Source organism: Saccopteryx leptura, chromosome 1, assembly GCF_036850995.1.
Source record: "Saccopteryx leptura isolate mSacLep1 chromosome 1, mSacLep1_pri_phased_curated, whole genome shotgun sequence".
NCBI classification, from domain to species: domain Eukaryota; kingdom Metazoa; phylum Chordata; class Mammalia; order Chiroptera; family Emballonuridae; genus Saccopteryx; species Saccopteryx leptura.
The window spans coordinates 241,735,794-241,754,382 of NC_089503.1; the positions used below are offsets into that span (position 1 = coordinate 241,735,794).

The 18,589-nt window shown below is 42.5% G+C and overlaps 1 protein-coding gene and 1 pseudogene across 1 annotated transcript in view; both read right to left on the minus strand.

Moving 5' to 3' along the window:
* Window positions 1-18,589, minus strand: part of EXTL3 (exostosin like glycosyltransferase 3) — a 498,145-nt gene that overhangs the window by 448,103 nt on the left and 31,453 nt on the right. The gene's annotated exons all lie outside the window — the stretch shown is intronic.
* LOC136388241 (frizzled-5-like) lies at window positions 15,674-17,341 on the minus strand (annotated as a pseudogene).

Genomic DNA, 18,589 nt, shown 5'->3' on the forward strand with positions numbered 1-18,589 from the left:
GTCCATGATGCACAAGCACAGTCCAGCCCATTGGGGCGGGGCGAAGCCCGGGTGACAGGCAGGGTTATGGTTCAGACACGTCAACGCAGTCCTGCCCGTGGTGCCAGGCTGAAGACAGGTGCCGGCCAGGGCTTGCAGCCCAGGTGCATGAGCACAGCACAGCCTGCAGAGATCGTGCAGTGGCCAACGTTGACCAAGGCTTGCAGCCCGCGCACGCAAACACAGTCCCGCCTGTGGAGGCAAGGCAGAAGCTGAAGCAAATGCAGCATTAGGCCAGCACAGGCAACACCCGTGTCCGAACGGCACCAGAGAGGGTGGTGGGCCTGCACAGACATCACACCTAGGGAACACAGAGGCCACACTCATTGGACTCCTGCGGCCACACCCTTCTTATACACAGACAAAATGGGAAGGCAGAGAAATGCAACCCAAATAAATCAACAAGAGAAATCCCCAGAAAGGACCCGAATGAGATGGAAATGACAAGATTACCGGATGCAGAGTTTAAAATAATGATTGTTAGGATGCTCAAACATCTTAGAGTAACAATGGATGGACATAACCAGCATATAAATAAAGAGACAGCAAGTATCAAAAAGGACATTGAAATTTAAAAAAAGAACCAGTCAGAAATGACAAATACAATATTAGAAATGAAGACCACACTAGAAGGAATTGAAAGCAAGATGGATAAAGCTGAGAATGGAATTAGTGATTTAGAGGACAAGATAAACAAAAGCACGGAAACAGAGTAGCAAAAAGAAAAGAAGCTCAAAAAGTCTGAGGAAACTCTAAGAGAGCTCTGTGACAACATGAAGAGAAACAATATCCACATCATAAGGGCTCCTGAAGGAGAAGAGAAAGAACAAGGGATAGAGAATATGACTGAAGAAATCATCACTGAAAACTTCCCTAAATTAATGAAGGAAAAAGTCACACAAATTCAAGAAGCACAGGGAGAATAAGGATGAACCCAAAGAGGCCAACACCAAGATACATCATAATTAAAATACAAAAATTAAAGAGATAAAGAAAAAATACTAAAAGCTGTAAGAGAAAAGCAGTCAAGTACCTACAGAGGAACCCCCATAAGGATGACATCTGGCTTCTCAACAGAGACATTAGAGGCCAAAAGGGAATGGCAAGAAATATTCAAAGAAATGCAAAACAAGAGCCTACAACCAAGACTTCTCTAGCCAGCAAGGCTAACATTTAAATATGAAGGAGAAATAAAAAGCTTCCCAGACAAAACAAAAAAACACCCCAAACAACTCAAAGAATTCATTACAACCAAACAAATGCTATAAGAAATGTTAATGGCCCTGCTGTAAAATGAACAAAGGAGGAGGGAAATCTAGTAAAAGGGAATGTAGATTTAAAGAATAAAATGCCAATAAACGACTATATATCAATATTAACCTTAAATGTAAATGGATTAAATGCTTCAATCAAAAGACATAGGGCAACTGCATGGATAAGAAAACAGGACCCATACATATGCTGCCTACAAGAGACCCACCTCAAAACAAAAGATACACATACTGAAAGTAAAGGGATGAAAAAAAATATTTCATGCAAATGGAAATGAAGAAATCTGGGGTAGCAATACTTATATCTGACAAAATAGACTTTAAAACAAAGAGTATAGTATGGAATAAAGAAGGTCACTACATAATGATAAAGGCAGAAATCCAACAGGAAGATATAACTATTATAAATATCTATGAACCTGATATAGGAGCACCTAAATATATAAAGCAGATTTGATGGACATAAAGAGCAAGATCAACAGCAATACTATAATAGTAGGAGATTTTAATACCCCAAAAACATCACTGGATAGATCCTCAAGAAAGAAAATTAACAAAGAAACAGCAGACTTAAAGGACACACTAGATCAACTGGATTTAATAGATACCTTCAGAACCTTTCACCCTAAAGCAGCAGAACATACATTCTTTTCAAGTGCTCACGGTACATTCTCTAGGATAGACCACATGTTAGGACACAAAACTAGTCTCAATAAATTTAAGAAGATTGAAATCATATCAAGCATCTTCTCTGACCACAATGGCATGAAACTAGAAATCAACTACAATAGAAACACTGGAAAACACTCAAATACTTAGAAACTAAATAGCATGTTATTAAATACCAAATGGATACTTCCTGCTCCTCCCCCTTTCACTCTCTCTCTTTCTTTTTCTCTCTCTCCTCTCTCTAAAATAAATAAATAAAATCTAAAAAGTAAAATTTTCTTTTTTTTCCTAATGAGAGACTCAGAGACAGGAAGGGACAGAGATAAGAAGCATCAAGTCAGTTGCAGCACCTTAGTTGTTCATTGATTGCTTTCTCATTCATGCCTTAATAGGATGGTAGGGTGGTACGGTCATAGCGTGGCAGGGAGGTAGGGTGGTGGGCTGGTGGTGTGGTGGGGCTCCAGCTGAGCCAGTGACCCCTTATTCAAGCCAGTGACCTTGGGCTCAACCAGCATCCAAGGGGTCATGTCAATGATTGCAAACTCAAGCTGGTGATCCTACCCTCAAGCTGGTGAGCCTTCACTCAAGCCAGCAACCTCAGAGTTTCAAACCTGGGTCCTCCCAGGTCGACGCTCTATCCACTGCACCACTACCTGATCAGACCAAAAACAAAACAAAACAAAAGAAAATCAATTTTTAATATCACCTGTTATCAGGTACTTTTTTTAAAAATTTGGCCCTGGCCCATTGGCTCAGTGGTAGAGTATTGGCCCAGGGTATAGAAGTCATGAGTTCGACTCCCAGTCAGGGCACACAGAACAAGCAACCATTTGCTTCTTCGTCCTTCCCCGTCTTCCTTCTTTCTCTCTCTGTCTTCCTCTCCCACAGCTATGGCTTGAATACTTAGAGCAAGTTGGCCTCAGGCACTGAGGATGGCTCCATGGCCTGCCTCAGATGCTGAGATGGCTCAGTTGCCAAGCAACAGAGCAGGGGCCCCACATGGGCAGAGCATTTCCCAGTAGGGGGCTTGCCCGGTGAATCCTGTGCATGCAGGAGCTTGTCTCTCTGCCTCCCAATTCACTAAAAATTTTAAAAATAATAATTTTTAAGTATAAAGCCCCTTTGCTGAGAACCTTACAAAAAGAAATATATTTTAAAATTGATTAGATTTATTACTTGTATTTTATTTTTATTATATTTAAATTCAACTTACTTAAACTGAAAATGAAAACAAATCACCTATTTCTTCCCCTTACTTCCTACCTCTGACAACCACCAATGTGTTTTCTGTATCTATGAGCTTTTTGTTTTATTTTAGATTCTACACATAAGTGAGATTATACAGTATTTTTCTTTCTCTATCCAACTTATTCCACAAAGCAGAATGCCCCAAAATCCATCTACATTGTCACAAATGGTAAAATTTCCTTCTTTTCTATGGCTGAATAATATTCCACCATACATGCATATCCCAATTTCTTTACCCATCTATCCATGGATGAACTCTTAGGCTGTTTCCATATTTTGGCTATTGAAAAACATGCTGCACAGATTCCAAGATGGCAACAGAGCAGGAAGACATTCCAACTGCCACCTCCCAGAACCAAATTGGATCACAACTTAATTTAAGAACAATCATCTTGAAAAACTAACTTTGGACTAAACCAAGAGGAGTCTATAACCAAGGATCACAGAGGAAGCCACACTGAGACTGGTAGGAAGAGCGGAAACACGGAAAGGGCTGCCCCACTCCCAGGAGCGAGCTTTGGCAGAGGTTCTGAAGGGACTTTCACTGCAGGGATGTTAACCCTGACAGGGGAAGATCCTAAGCTCCAGGCCTGACACCCCAGCCTAGTGCCCCAGAGCCTATAAGAGGCGGCCACACAGCATTTGACAATAAAAAGAGCCAAGGTTTCTGTCTGCGAGAAAAAGAGAAAGCGCTCGAAGACGCAGGATCCTTCTTAAAGTGCCAGTGCAGAAAATCTTGTTCACAGCCACTTACCCAGGGCTCCAGTGGAGGGAGGGCTGAGGGGACTAGAGTTGGGGGAGGAGAGTGTGAAGATGGTGGCCCAGGGAGAGACACGGAGGGGGACAGCTATCGGAACCCCTGCACTCAGTCATTCTCTAATACTGCAGTTGCCATCTTTCTTACATGGCGAAGTCCCCTCTGTGAGGCCTCAGCCTGGGGGAAAGCAACTGCCGGCCCCGGGAACCCCTCTTGCCCCACTCTATGGAGACTGGACTTTCTGAGTAGTCAGCAAGGAAACAGGTGGTGTGTCAGTGACTCCGTTTTCTGGTGTTGAGTTTGGAGCTTTCCCCGACACCCTCTGGAGTCTATGACTGGTGCTTGTGCCTCATGGGAGACTCAGGAGAAACTATCCGGACTGTCAGCAGACCACATCTCTGGGTCTCAGAGGCCACACCCTACTGAGGTCTATGAAAACAGTCTGAACAGACCAACACCTGGGGAAGAGGGGCAGAGCCACGCCCACCACCCCTCCTAATCCCTGAATATCCACAGGTTCTAGACTCTACCAGAGGTTTTATTTCACTGTGAGCCCAACAAGCAGCAAGCAGACAGAATCCACATCATAATTAAAATGCCAAAGTTAAGAGACAAAGAAAAAAAACTAAAAGCTGCAAGAGAAAAGCAGTTAATTATCTACAGAGGAGCCCCCATAAGGATGACATGTGACTTCTCAACAGAAACACTGGAGGCTAGAAGGGATTGGCAAGAAATATTCAAAGTAATGCAAAACAATAACCTACAACCAAGACTACTTTATCCAGCAAGGCTATCATTTAAAATCAGAGAAATAAAAAGCTTACCACAGGGAGCAGGGGGGGAAGTCTCAAAGAATTCATGATGATCAAACCAGTACTGCAAAAAATGTTAAGGGGCCTGCAATAAAAAGAGCAAAGGAAAAAAGAAATCAAGAGAAAGAGGATTGTGGATATAAAGAATGAAATGTCAATAAATAAGTACACGTCAATAATAACCCTAAATGTAAATGGATCAAAGGCTGCAATGAAAAGATGTAGGGTAGCTGCATGTATAAGAAAACAGGATGCGTATATATGCTGTCTACAAGAGATCCACCTCAGAACAAAAGATACACATAGACTGATAGTAAAGGGTTGGAAAAAAGTATTTCATGCAAATAGAAATAAAAAAAAGCTGGGGTAGCAATACTTATAGCTGAAAAAATAACCTTTAAAACAAAGGCTATATATAGTAAGGGATAAAGAAGATCACTACATAATGATAAAGGGAACAATCCAACAGGAGGATATAATGTTTGTAAATATTTATACACCTAATAATATAGGAGCACCTAAATATATAAAGCAGATTTTGATGGACATAAAGTGCGAGATTTACAGCAATACTTTAATAGTAGAGGATTTTAATACCCCACTAACATCAATGGATAGATCCACCAGACAGAAAATTAACAAAGAAATGGCCTTACATAACACACTAGATCAGGGGGAGTCAACCTTTTTATACCTTCCACCCACTTTTGTATCTCTGTTAGTAGTAAAATTTTCTAACTGCCCACCAGTTCCACAGTAATGGTGATTTATAAAGTAGGAAAATAACTTTATAAAATTTTTAAAACAGAGTAACAGCAAGTTAAAGAATATAATAATAATTACTTACCAAGTACTTTATGTCAGATTTTTGCTGTTTGGCAGAATAAATCTTTATAAAACAACTTACTATAGTTAAATCTATCTTTTTATTTATACTTTGGTTGCTCCGCCAGCACCCACCATGAAAGCTGGAATGCCTACTAGTGGGCAGTAGGGACCAGGTTGACTACCACTGCACTAGATCAACTGGATTTAATTGATATATTCAGAACCTTTCACATCAAAGCAGCAGAACATACATACTTTCCAAGTGCTCATGGTACATTTTCTAGAATAGACCACACATTAGGACACAAAACAAGTCTTAATAAATTTAAGAAGACTGAAATCATTTCAAGCATCTTATCTGATCACAAAGGCATGAAACTAGAAATCAATTACAATAGAAAAATTGAAAAACATTCAAACACTTGTAGGCTAAATGGCATGTTATTTAATAACAAATGGGTTAACAATGAGATTGAGAAAGAAATAAGAAAACTTCCTTGAAACAAGTGAAAATGAACACACAACAACCCAAAACCTAGGACTGTAAAAAATACAGTCTTTAATAAAAAGGACTGTAAGAAATACAAAGGGGTGTAAGAAAGTACTATGAAGATCTACATGCCAAATTAGACAACCTAGGCAAAAATTAGTAATTTCCTAGAAATATACAATCTTCCAAAACTCAATCTGGAAGAATCATGAAACCTAAACAGATCAATTAAAACAAATGAAATTGAAACAGTTATTAAGAAACTCCCAGCAATCCAAAATCCTAGACCAGATGGCTTCACAGGCGAATTTTACCAAACATTCAAAGAAGAACTAACACCTATTCTCCTCAAACTATTTCAAAAAATTCAAGAGGAGAGAAGACATTTTCAAGCTCATTTTATGAGTCAAGCATTATTCTCATTCCAAAACCAGGTAAAGACACTACAAAGAAAGAAAACTATAGGCCAATATCCCTGTTGAACATAGATGCTAAAATTCTTCACAAAATATTAGCAAACTGGATCCAGCAATACATTAAAAAGATCAGACATCATGATCAAGTAGGATTTATCTGGGGAGGCAAGGCTTTGCGAAGGTACAGTATTTGCAAATCAATAAATGTGATTCATCACATAAAGAAAATAAAGGATAAAAATCACATGATTATATCAATAGATGCAGAAAAAGCATTTGATAAAATCCAGCCCCATTTACAATCAAACCTCTCAGCAAAGTGGGAATACAGGGAACATACCTCAACATAATAAAGGCCATCTATAACAAAACCACAGCCAACATCATACTCAATGGGAAAAATTAAAAGCAATCCCCTTAAAATCAGGAACAAGACAGGGGTGCCCCCTTTTACCACTCTTATTCAACATAGTCCTGGAAGTCCTAGCCACAGCAATAGACAAGAAAAAAAATAAAAGGCATCCAAATTGGAAAGGAAGAAGTAAAACTGTCATTATTTGTTAATGACATGATACTGTACATAGAACACCCTAACATCTCAGTCAAAATCTACTAGACCTGCCTGACCAGGCAGTGGTGCAGTGGATAGAGTGTCGGACTGAAACGTGGAGGACCCAAGTTTGAAACTCTTAGGTCGCCGACTTGAATGAGGGCTCACCACTTTATGCATGGGTTCACTGGCTTGAGCATGGGATTATAGATGTGACCCCATGGTCGCTGGCTTGAGCAAGGGGTCACTCACTCTGCTGTAGCCCCTCGGTCACGGCACATATGGGAGAGCAGTCAATCAGTGAACAACTAAGGTGCCACAACAAAGAGTTGATGCTTCTCATCTCTCTCCCTTCCTGTCTGTCTGTCCCTATCTCTCCCTCTCTCTGAGTCTGTCTCTGTCACATACACACACACACAAATAAAACCACACACACACACACACACACACACACAAACCTACTAGAACTGATGAATGAATTTTGCAAGGTGGCAGGATATAAAATATTTAAAAATCAGTGACATTTTTATATATCAACAATAAACAGTCAGAAAGAGAAATTAAAAAAACAATCCCCTTCACTATTGCAACAACAACAATAAATAAAGTACCTAGGAGTAAATTTAGCCAAGGAGGTAAAAGACTTGTAGTTGGAAAATATAAGACATTGAAAAAAAGATCAAGGAAGATATAAACAACTGGAAGTATATACCAAGCTCATCGATAGGAAGAATAAACATCACTAAAATGTCTACCCAAAGCAAACTATAGATTCAATGCAATTCCTATTAACATATCAATAACATACTTCACAAATATTTCAAAATTTATATAGAACCAAAAAATAACCCAAATAGCCTCAGCAATCTTAAAAATGAAGAACAAAGTTGGAGGTATCACACTTCCTCATATCAAGTTATACTACAAGGCCACTGTAATCATAACAGCTTGGTACTGGCATAAGAACAGGCATATAGATCAATGGAACAGAACAGAGAACCCTGAAATAAACTCATGCCTTTATAGTCAATTGATATTTGACAAAGAGGCAAGAGCATAGAATGGAGCGAAGACAATCTCTTTAATAAATGGTGTTGGGAAGACTGGACAGGTACATGCAAAAAAATGAAACTAGACCACCAACTTACACCATTCACAAAAATAAACTCAAAATGGATAAAAGACTTAAATGTAAGTTATGAAATCATAAAAATCTTGGAAGAAAACATAGACAGTAAACTCTCCAATATCTCTTGTAGCAATATTTTTGCCGATATATCTCCACAGGCAAGTGAAATGAAAGACAAAATAAACAAATAGGACTATATCAAACTAAAAAGCTTTTGCACAACAAAAGATACCATTAACAAAATAAAAAGACAACCCACACAATGGGAGAACATATTCGCCAATATGTCTGATAAGAGGTTAACAACCAATATTTATTTATAAAGAACTTATAATAAAAGTGGACAAAGGAACCTTGCCCAAAGAAAAAATACAGATGGCAACAGGTATATGAAAGGATGTTCAACATCACTAATCATCAGAGAAATGCAAACTAAATCCACAATGAGATACCACCCCTCACACCTGTTAGAATGGCTCTCATTAACAAATCAACATGCAAGTGCTGGTGAGGGTGTGGGGAAAAGGGAACCCTCCTGTACTGCTGGTGGGAATGCAGACTGGTGCAGCCACTGTGTGTGGACAAGTCCTGCCGGGGGTGAGGACAACAGGGACGCAAAGACCTGACTCCGGGGACCAGGTTAAGTGACACAGATCCAATTTATTCAGGAAGTATACTAGCTTATATACATGGGTTCAGCCAATAGGATGTGACAGCGTGTTCCTCAAAGCCAATGGCTGAAAAGATCAGGGAGCTGTGTGGTTAGCGCTAAGTCACTTCCTTATAGCGGGCGAGCTTTCTTCCTGGGTATGCCCAGGAGGCTTCTGGGAGCTGGAGTATTCTCACAGCATTGCATCAGCCACAGCTGCTAGGAATGCACTCTGTGCTCCACCCACAACTGTGGAAATCAGTATGGAACTGCCTTGTGACTCAGCTATCCTACTTCTAAGAATATATCCTAAGAATCCCAAAACACTAATTCAAAGACCATATGCACCCCCATGTTTATTGCAACATTGTTTACAATAGCCAAGATCTGGAAACAGTCCAAGTGTCTGTCAGTGGACAAGTGGATAAAAAAGCGGTGGTATATATACATAATAGAATACTACACGGCCATGAAAAAGAAGGAAATCTTACCTTTTGCAATGGCATGTATAAACCTGGAGATTATGCTAAGTGAAAAAAGCCAGGCAGAGAAAGACAAATATCATATGATCTCACTTATATGTGGAATCTAATGAACATGGTGACCTGAGGAACGGAATAGAGGCAGAGGCAGGATCACAGGGAGCAGAGGGACAGCTGTCAGAGGGAAGGGGAAATAAGGGGATACGATCAGAGAAAGTGAAGGATTAGTGAAGTTATATATACATAACACACAGATACATATAACAAGTCAACAAATCCCAGAGGGAAGGAGGGGCGGGAGTCAGGGGGAGGGGGGCAAAGATGTAATGGGGGTACATTGGGGGTGAGGGTGTTACATTGAGTGGGACACTTGAATCCATGTTAACACAATAAATTTAAATTTTTAATAAAAAATTTTTTATAATTGCTGCAGTAAACATGGGGGTGCAGATAGCTTTTCAAGTCAGCATCCTCATTTTCTTTGGATAAATACCCAGAAGTGGAATTACTGGATCATATGGTAGTTCTATTTTAAATTTTTGAAGTAACTTCGTACTGTTTTTCACAGTGGCTGCACTGATCTGCACTCCTACCAACAGTGCACAAGGTTTCCTTTCTTCCACATCCTCGCCAACATTTGTTATTTCTTGCCTTTTTATAATAGTCATTGTAACAGGGGTGAGGTGATACCTCATTGTATTTGATTTGTATTTCCCTGATGATTAGTGACCTTGAGCATCTTTTCATGTCCCTGTTGGTCACCTGTATGACTTCCTTGGAAAAATTCAGATCTTCTGTCCTTTTTTAAATTAAATTATTTGGTGTTTTTTTTTTCCTATTGAGTTGTATGAGCACTTTATGTATTTTGGGTATTAGCCCCTTATCAGATATGTGATTTGCAAATATTTTTTCCAATTCAGTAAGTTACCTTTACATTCTGTTGATGGTTTTCTTTCCTGTATAGGTTATTCAGTTTGATGTAGTCCCACTTGTTTATTTTAGCTTTACTTGCTTTGGCTTTTGTTGTTGAGTCAAAAAAGGATCTAATTAGATTTATTATTACTTATAATTCATTATTTTAAGTTTTAAAATGTAATACTTTATAATATTTGAGTTAAAAGTCAGATTTTTAAATGTTAAAATTTAAATATACCAAAATCTCTAAGATTTCTTTATAACTAAGACCTGAGCCACTCATCTTGAGTAATATTCAGTAAATCCTGATAGTTTTACTACATTTTCATGTACAATGTACCTTATTTCATTATCTAAGGTCAAATCTTATCACTTGTTCTTGATAAACTTCTGATTAGGAAAAATGATCTGATTTAGTTCAGAAGGACAAAAAAATACCACATATCACTGTCTGCAAGATAGTTTGCACCCCATAGTAATATGCCAGCTACTAAGCAGAAATGCTGACATTTATGAGTGGTCAGAAGGTTAAAAGAGTTTGGAGAAGGGATGTTGGATATGATTCTGGTTTCAAGAACAAACTGGTTGAATAACTAGATTCATTAAAAATTGCTCTTTCCCTTTTGGCCTTAATTCTTAGAAGGTGATATGGCCATTTTGAGAAATAAGAAATTTAGTCAACTTAGATAAGAATATAAACATCACTGGAAGTCAGTAGGTTCTCTGACCGAAGTTATGGGACATGGAAACTAGTTACTAGTAGAGTGATAATGGGCAGTTTTCTCAGGGTTTATACTTGGAAGTGTTTGTGCCTACAGTGACAAGACTAAAAGAATACCTGATTACCTTGACTCCAATTTATTTTCATTTAGTTCTTCCCCCCCATTGGAATACTGACCTCAATGAAATTTTAACACTGGTATATTGTGACCCGAAACTTTAAGTCTTTATTACAAGGAAAAGACAAAGTGTCTGAAATGTCTGAACCAAATAAAATTGCCAGTTTTGTATGTCAAAAATGGTTGTCTATCAGCAATTTTATATGGTTCATTCTAAAACAATGAGAAAGTTCTTCCACACTGTATCAGAGTCCAGCATGGCTCTATCCTTCACACTGTTATGTCTCATATGCCCATACTTACTAAAATCCAGCAGCACTGAATCCTGGATTTATTAGCGCTCGTGATGGTTCACTTCTTGGTCTAGTTTACCTGTATCTATAAATATACTATTCCTTTATTTTTAAAAAAGTAGTGCTGAAACCAGTATTTACCAGAAAAGAATTCACTCTGTATTCAGGTTCTGCAGTGTTTTTGGAAATGTTTAGCTATGGCATGTAGGTTAGCTAAAATCTTTCATCACCCAAGCCTTTTCCCTAACCACATCTAAAATGACTAGACGGTTCCCTTGCCCAGAAGCTGCATTCTTGATTGAGTACAACGCTGCTTGGAAAAGCACTTGACAGCTGGCAGAGAAATATCCCAGGTAAGTGGTAGTTTCAATGCAGAATCTGCAGATTATACTCAGCATCTATCAACAAAATAAGGATTAGATTACCTAAAGCCTGAATTTAGCCCCTTACTGACCTGGTTAGCCTGATACTGCTAGCAAGCAATACAAAACACTTTGGAGCCCTTTAGCAAAGCCTATTCCCCTGAGCACAGGTGCGATCGGTTTTAATTCCGAGGCAATTTCCACTCAACTACTTTAAAGGGGTTTGCCAGATGAGAGACCATGGAATGTAAAATAAATTCTAAGAATACCAGTTTGTGGCTTAGAATCTCGAGGGTGCAGAAAGAACTAAGAATGTGAAATTGTTTAGAAATGAAGAGAAATCCAGAGTACAAAATAGGTTAACAGTCTTTTAAAAAGGGACAAGTTATGTGACTATTAACTGCGGTGAAGGGAGCGAAGCAATTCGAATGGCGGAGAAATTCAGTGATAGCATCAGAAGCTATCAACAGTATTCAAGACCTCTAATGGTTCTGCTAGCACTTTCTTGAAACATCTATTACTTCATGTTATTCTTCTCAAGTCTACTAACCTTGACTTTCAGCCCTCCAACAGTGACCCCTTCACCTCCTCACTGAAAGTGACTCTTCCAAAGCTTCAGTGTTCTGTCCCCTGCCCACTGACATTTAGGGCTAGCTCTCCACAAGATCATCTCAGATTTCACCCTTTGACTTCTGCTAATGCCCACTGGGCAATGCTTAATGTTGTTTCCTACTATGACCCATTTCCAAAACATTATCACCAGGCTCCAGGAAATACAAGTTGTATAACTTGGCTCACAGGTTAACTGCCCTTTGCAATCCCCTTTAGTCCCCTATTTGAGCCCTCCTGTGTTCCCCAAAGCAGCTGTTCCTCACTTATTGCACTTGCTGACTCCCTGACCTGCCTATAACCCTAGATGTAATCTCCTCAGTCTAAGCAGCATTCCCACATTCCAAACTCCAAAACTCATTTCATCTGGCATGAGGAATAGATGTTTTGCTTCTCAAGGTAACCCCTCTGACCTAACCAAGGAGATTCCATCCTAATTTTAAAATCAACCACCTACATCCACTCATCCATCAACTTATCCCCTTCTGCTTCAAAGATGCACTCAGCTTCTCAATGTTGGGATGGGGCAACTTGACTTTGCTCAGTCCCATACATCTAGTATTTCTCAAGCTATCCCCAGGCCACATCTGTCAGCTGAAAGTGCCTCTGAAAAACAAAGTTGCTCTAAATGTAATGTGGAATCCTAGAGTGGATCCTGGAACAGATAAACAATAGTAGTGGAAAGTCTGGTGAAATCCAAATGAAGTCTAGAGTTAACAGTAATCAACCAATGTTGACTTGTTAGTTTTGAAAAATGTACTATAATATGTTAACATTGGGGGGAAATGGTTAAGGAAGGGTTCTACAGGAACTCTGAACTATCTTTGCAACTTTTGTGTAAGCCTAGAAAAACAAAACATAGCAAGCAGCAGTTTCTTGGGCTCCAGACCTACTAAATCTCAATTCCTGGAGCTGAATCTATCGATACATCTACATCTACATTTCATTTCCTTTCTTCCTCCCTCCATCCCTCCCTTCCTCCCTTGATTTCTTTCTTTCTTTTTTTTTTTTTTTTTTTTTTGGATCTACATTTCTAGTAGCCCCAAATGATTCTCCTGCAGACTCAAATGTGAAAACCTAGTGTTTCCATCCCCTTTCCCTTCCATGCCCAAACACCCCTCCTCTTTGCTTTACCTCCACTTTGCCTTAGCCTGATTTAACCCTTTAGATCTCTGAACCCTAAGACATGGGCATCACTATTACTGCCCTTTCACAGATGAGAAAACTGAGGTATTAACAGGTTACTATGTCCAGGATCACACGGCCCTTAAATGCTGGAACTGGAATTAGACTTCGGTCAGTCCGGCTTCCAAGTCTATGCACATAACCATTCTACTGCCTCTCAATCATGGTTCCTTCCACGACACACTCAAGAGCTCTGTAAATCACTACAGCATTATTACCAGTAATACTCCAGGCCCACCTATTTCTCCAACAGTCTAAGTCCCAACAGTACCTTTTTTCCAGCTTGTGACTTTGCCCTTTCCTCTCTTTACCCTTGGGGGGGAATGAGCAATGAGAAAGCACTGGGAATTTGTGCCAATAGATCCTGTACAGGTGAGGTAGAGGCTCTGCCAGGATCCAGCTCAACTGCTGTATTCTCTCCTCTCCTCCCAACTGTCCTGACCTGTAAACCAATCTCATGTTCCCAGCACTCACTTTGCCATTGAATTGTATACTCTCATACTGGATTTGTCTTATCTCCCTCAAACACCATTGTAAGCTCCTAATTACCTATCTTTTCCCATACTTAGGCCTCAGCCCATTGCTGGAAAACAGATACACCAGGCATTCATATGAGGTGGTTGTGGATTGGTAGCTAGCCTGCATCTCACCCAGCAGCAGCCAGTAAGAAAGTACTCTCCTATTTACTAAGCATCTGTCCAGACAGATAAGGGAGGTGCCACCTCTAAATCAATGTATATATATCATCTGGATTCCCTGACTTGTATTTACAGCCTAGCTGGTGAATAAGTGATTTGGGGAGTTCTTGCTCCCCAATGAGACACACACACACCACCACCAACATCTACTCCAACAGGTTTGACAGAGAGCAGTGATTTTCAACTGATGTGCCCCAAGAATGTTTAAAACATTCAGTACCTGATTGTTTAGTCAGGGGCACTGACCTTTTTCCTTAGACTGTCAAATAATGACAACAGACAACACAATAGCCATCCAGTGTGAATGCCCTGTCTTGAACCATAAATGTATAAGTCATATAACAGAGCTGCATCTTATTTGTCATGTGGCATAATAAGGTTGTGTTTAATTGGTTAATTCTTGTTACTAGAAATCCTTATATACAGGTATAGGCACTTGGTTTTTAAAAAGTCACTTAGGAGCAAAAAAGTAATTACTATTGGCATTTTTCTGGGTAACAATCAAAATTATACTTTTTTTTTGGTCAAATCAGCAAAAAATATATTCTGTGTGTCGCAGAATTTTTGTAATTAGTTTATGTGCGCCATAAGAAGAATAAGATTGAAAACTGCTGTTATAGACAGAGCTGGTAAAACACAACACAGTCTTAGGCAATGCCTCTGTTCTTTTGGTGATAGAGACAGAGAGAGAGAGGGACAGACAGGAAGGGAGAGAGATGAGAAGCATCAATTCTTCATTGCAGCACCATAGCTGTTCGTTGATTGCTTTCTCATATGTGCCTTGACAGGGGGGTGGGCTACAGCAGACCAAGTGACCCCTTGCTCAAACCAGATGAGCCCATGCGCAAGCTGGCAACCTTGGGGTTTTGAACCTGGGTCCTCTGCATCCCAATCCAATGCTCTATCCACTGTACCACTGCCTGGCCAGGCGCAATGCCTCTGTTCTTATGTGTATTTCCCTTCATTTCATCACATGAATTATGAAACAATAACAAAATCAGCAGGAGAAACCTATGAAGTATATCAAGTAAAGAAACTTTTCATTAGTTCTGTTTCTGGTCATTGAAATTTGCTTTTCTTATTAATAAAAACATTACCCTTTGTGTTTCAAGTACATCTGAGAAATCTGATAATTAAGTTAGAACTAGTATCTCCTCAGATACTCTCAGAAATGCAACCAAGTTAAAAATTAAGAAAGTATATATAAATTAAAAAGTTTCCCTTAAAGAAGGCAATAAGAAACACAAAATAAAATGCACATGAGCTGAGCCCCTTTGAGAAGTTTTGGGACAGCTATTCCCTTGAAAGAGCCCTTTCCCCTCTCTCCAATTTGCCCCAGGACAGGTCTTCAGCATCAAAAATGTAAACAGAAGTAACATTGCAAAGCTACCAAACAAAACAACCCCCTTCCCTCACTCAGGGCTGTGGCCTGCTACACATGCGTGACAGGGACACCTACTTGTGGCAGGCAGCTGCCGTGGCCCAGTGGCCCAGTCTTGTCTGTGAGCACTGCGCTTGCCTTGGCATAGTCCCAAGTGGCCATGCTGCTGCCGTTCTTGTGGCTCTGTTGCCAGCGACAGCAATAGCAGCTGGTGAATTGCTGCCACAACTCCACAGTCTTGCTGGACCAAATCCTGATGCCAGACATGATACCCACTAGGAGGCACATGAAGTACTTGAGCATGAGCTCCCAGTACTCCAGCTTGGTGCGTGGCTGGCTGGAGTCTTGGCCTGGGCACACGCAGGTGAGCGCAGCCTCCCAGCTCTCACAATAGTGCTGCTCAGGTAGCAGGCCATAACAATGCTGGCTGGCACTGTGTAGAGCAGCATGAAGATGCCAATTTGGATCATGAGCTTCTCCAGCTTGTCCGTCTTGGTGGCACCCTGCTTGATGACTCTACAGATGCAAAAAAGCAACTCGAACCCTGCCAGGAGGAAAAGCGTGCCCATGAGCAGGTAGAGCACCAGAGGGCCCAGCATCAAGCCAGGCAGTGAGTTCAGGTTCTGCTTGCCCACGTAGCATATGCCAGCCACTGGATCCTCATCCATGGAGCTCAGTGCCACTTGACGCTGGGGATGAGCCAGATGGGAGTACTGTGTATAGCCCACGATGGCCTCATTGCCCCACTTCATGCAAATAACCAGGTGAGCGACAGGATGACCCACCAGATGGAACTGGCTATGCGGAAGTAGGCGGAAGTACACCAGCAGGAAGACAACAGTCTGCAGCGCAGGGCCCTTCCTCTCACAGTGAATGTGGCTGTTGTGTTCACACCCAAATGTACCGGGAAGGGCAAAGACGCACAAGTAGCAAGCTGACAGGAAGATGATGGGCACTCAGAGTAATGGAAGCGTTCCACATATCTATCAGGAAGGTGGCCACCGTGGTGGAAGTGGAGATAAAGTATGGCACTGACCACAGGCCGACCATAAGGTGGCTAACGTGTGCTCATCCAGGCTGGAGGAGGGCTGGTAGCAGGGCACCGCGCAGTTGGGTACCTGGCCCGTCTGTACCTTGTTGTAGAGCGGGTGCAGCTACTTCAGGATGGGCACCAATGATTCGCGGGGCTTTCACACCAATGGGGCCCCAGTGGAGCCCGCGCCTCCCACGCCTTCCCAGGACGGCGCCCCCTGTCGGGCCTGACCTGGAAGAGTCTAGGGGGCACTGAGGTGGTCTTGCTGCAGTTGTAATCCATGCAGAGGACCTTGGCGTCTCCAGCACAGGGAGGCGGTTGCATTTCATGCGCTCCGGCCAGGCTAAGTTGTGCTGCAGCACGAGTGGAGAGCAGCAGGGCGGCAGAGGCTTATGATAGTCGGGTAAGCAGATGGGCGTGTACATGGAGCACAGGAACAAGAACAGGTCCGGAGAACAGTGGCTCTCCACCAGCGGCCAGAACTGGTGCAACTCCAGGCCCGCCTTGTCCTGCGTGTTGTGGTGGAACTCACTGGTTGGGCATGTGCGTCAGGTTGTAGCCTATGCCCCGGCACATTGGTACAATGATCCCTGGCATCCCGGGGCCTTGGAGGCAGCCACTGCCTGGCTTGCCAGCTGCGCCAGGAGCAGCAGCTGCAGCGGCGCAGAAGAGTCAGGCTGAGCCATAACCCCTCCCTCCTCGCCTCGCATAGCCCGCGCACGGCACCAACGCAGACAGGGGAAACCTGGGCCAGGGCTGCCCTCTCCGCTGACTTGTGTGTGCCACCGGGCCTAGCAACCTGTTGGCTCTTCTTCTCTTCAAGAAATCCGCCCCAAGATAAACTGTCTCAGGAAGGGCTGCCTCCCTTGGCCCTTAGCTCTTTGCTGGATAGAGTTGAGGAGGGGCAGTTAGGGCAGTAGCGGGGCGGGGGGCAAGGGGGTCTATCATGCCCCGGGCGCCACTTGCAGAGAGGCGCCAAATGGTCTCCAAGACAAACAAGAAACATGTAGTAGAAGGGGTGGGGGGGAGCCAATCAAGTATCCCGCCTGGGGCGCCAGTTAAGTTCCCTAAGCCACTGAGTTAGGGCTCCGATTCTAGGGAAAGTATTCTTTAAAAAATGAAGAAAAATTACAACTACTCCCAGTTAGAGGGGAGTCAACGTCTCAGTCCCAGCAAGCGGTCTCCAAACCTCCAGATTAAGCTCTCCATTCTCTTCTCTCCCCTCCACCTCTTGAAACCAAACTGCTGACACCCCGCCCCACCCTACCCCGCCTCCCTTACCACTGGGCCCTCCAGGCTGGACCGCGGGGTCAAACAGATCAGCCCCCTCCAGAACAGTACGAAGGACCAGGGGGAACGGGGAGCAGGGAAGGCGCGGGCTCTCACCTCCGCGGATCCAGAGAGAAGATATTCTGCAGCTAGCCTGGGTTCTCCATCCCTGGGACACTCCACTCAGAAACGCGGCTCAGAGCCAAGCTGGCAGCTGGAAAATTTGGCAACAGACTGGGTATCCGAGGAGGCCGCACATGGCAGCAGGTGGAGACGAAGTCTCAGAGAGACGGTCTGAAAGCCATCGCCAGAAGCCAGTCACTCACTCTCTCCTCCTCACATGATGCGGGTGGGGCAAGGCAGAGGCAGGCCTTGCGTTCCTCCGGGGTCCTGAAGCCGCCTGTAGGGCGAATGCGCCTGCAGCATCTAGGCGAGAGGAAGGTGGTGTGTGGTGACCGGGAAACTCCGCTCCTCACAGCACCACGAACAGGCGGCGCTGGGCTCGCGCCTGTCACCATGTCCCGGCAGCCACTTGCATACTCCCCTGTAGGGGTCTCCTTGCTCCAGTCAACTCCTGGGGGCGGTGGCAGCGCTCAGGAGACTCTGGGCTCGGCTCCTCCTAATACTCGCACCTTTTAGCCTACCTCCACTTGGCACTAAAGGGT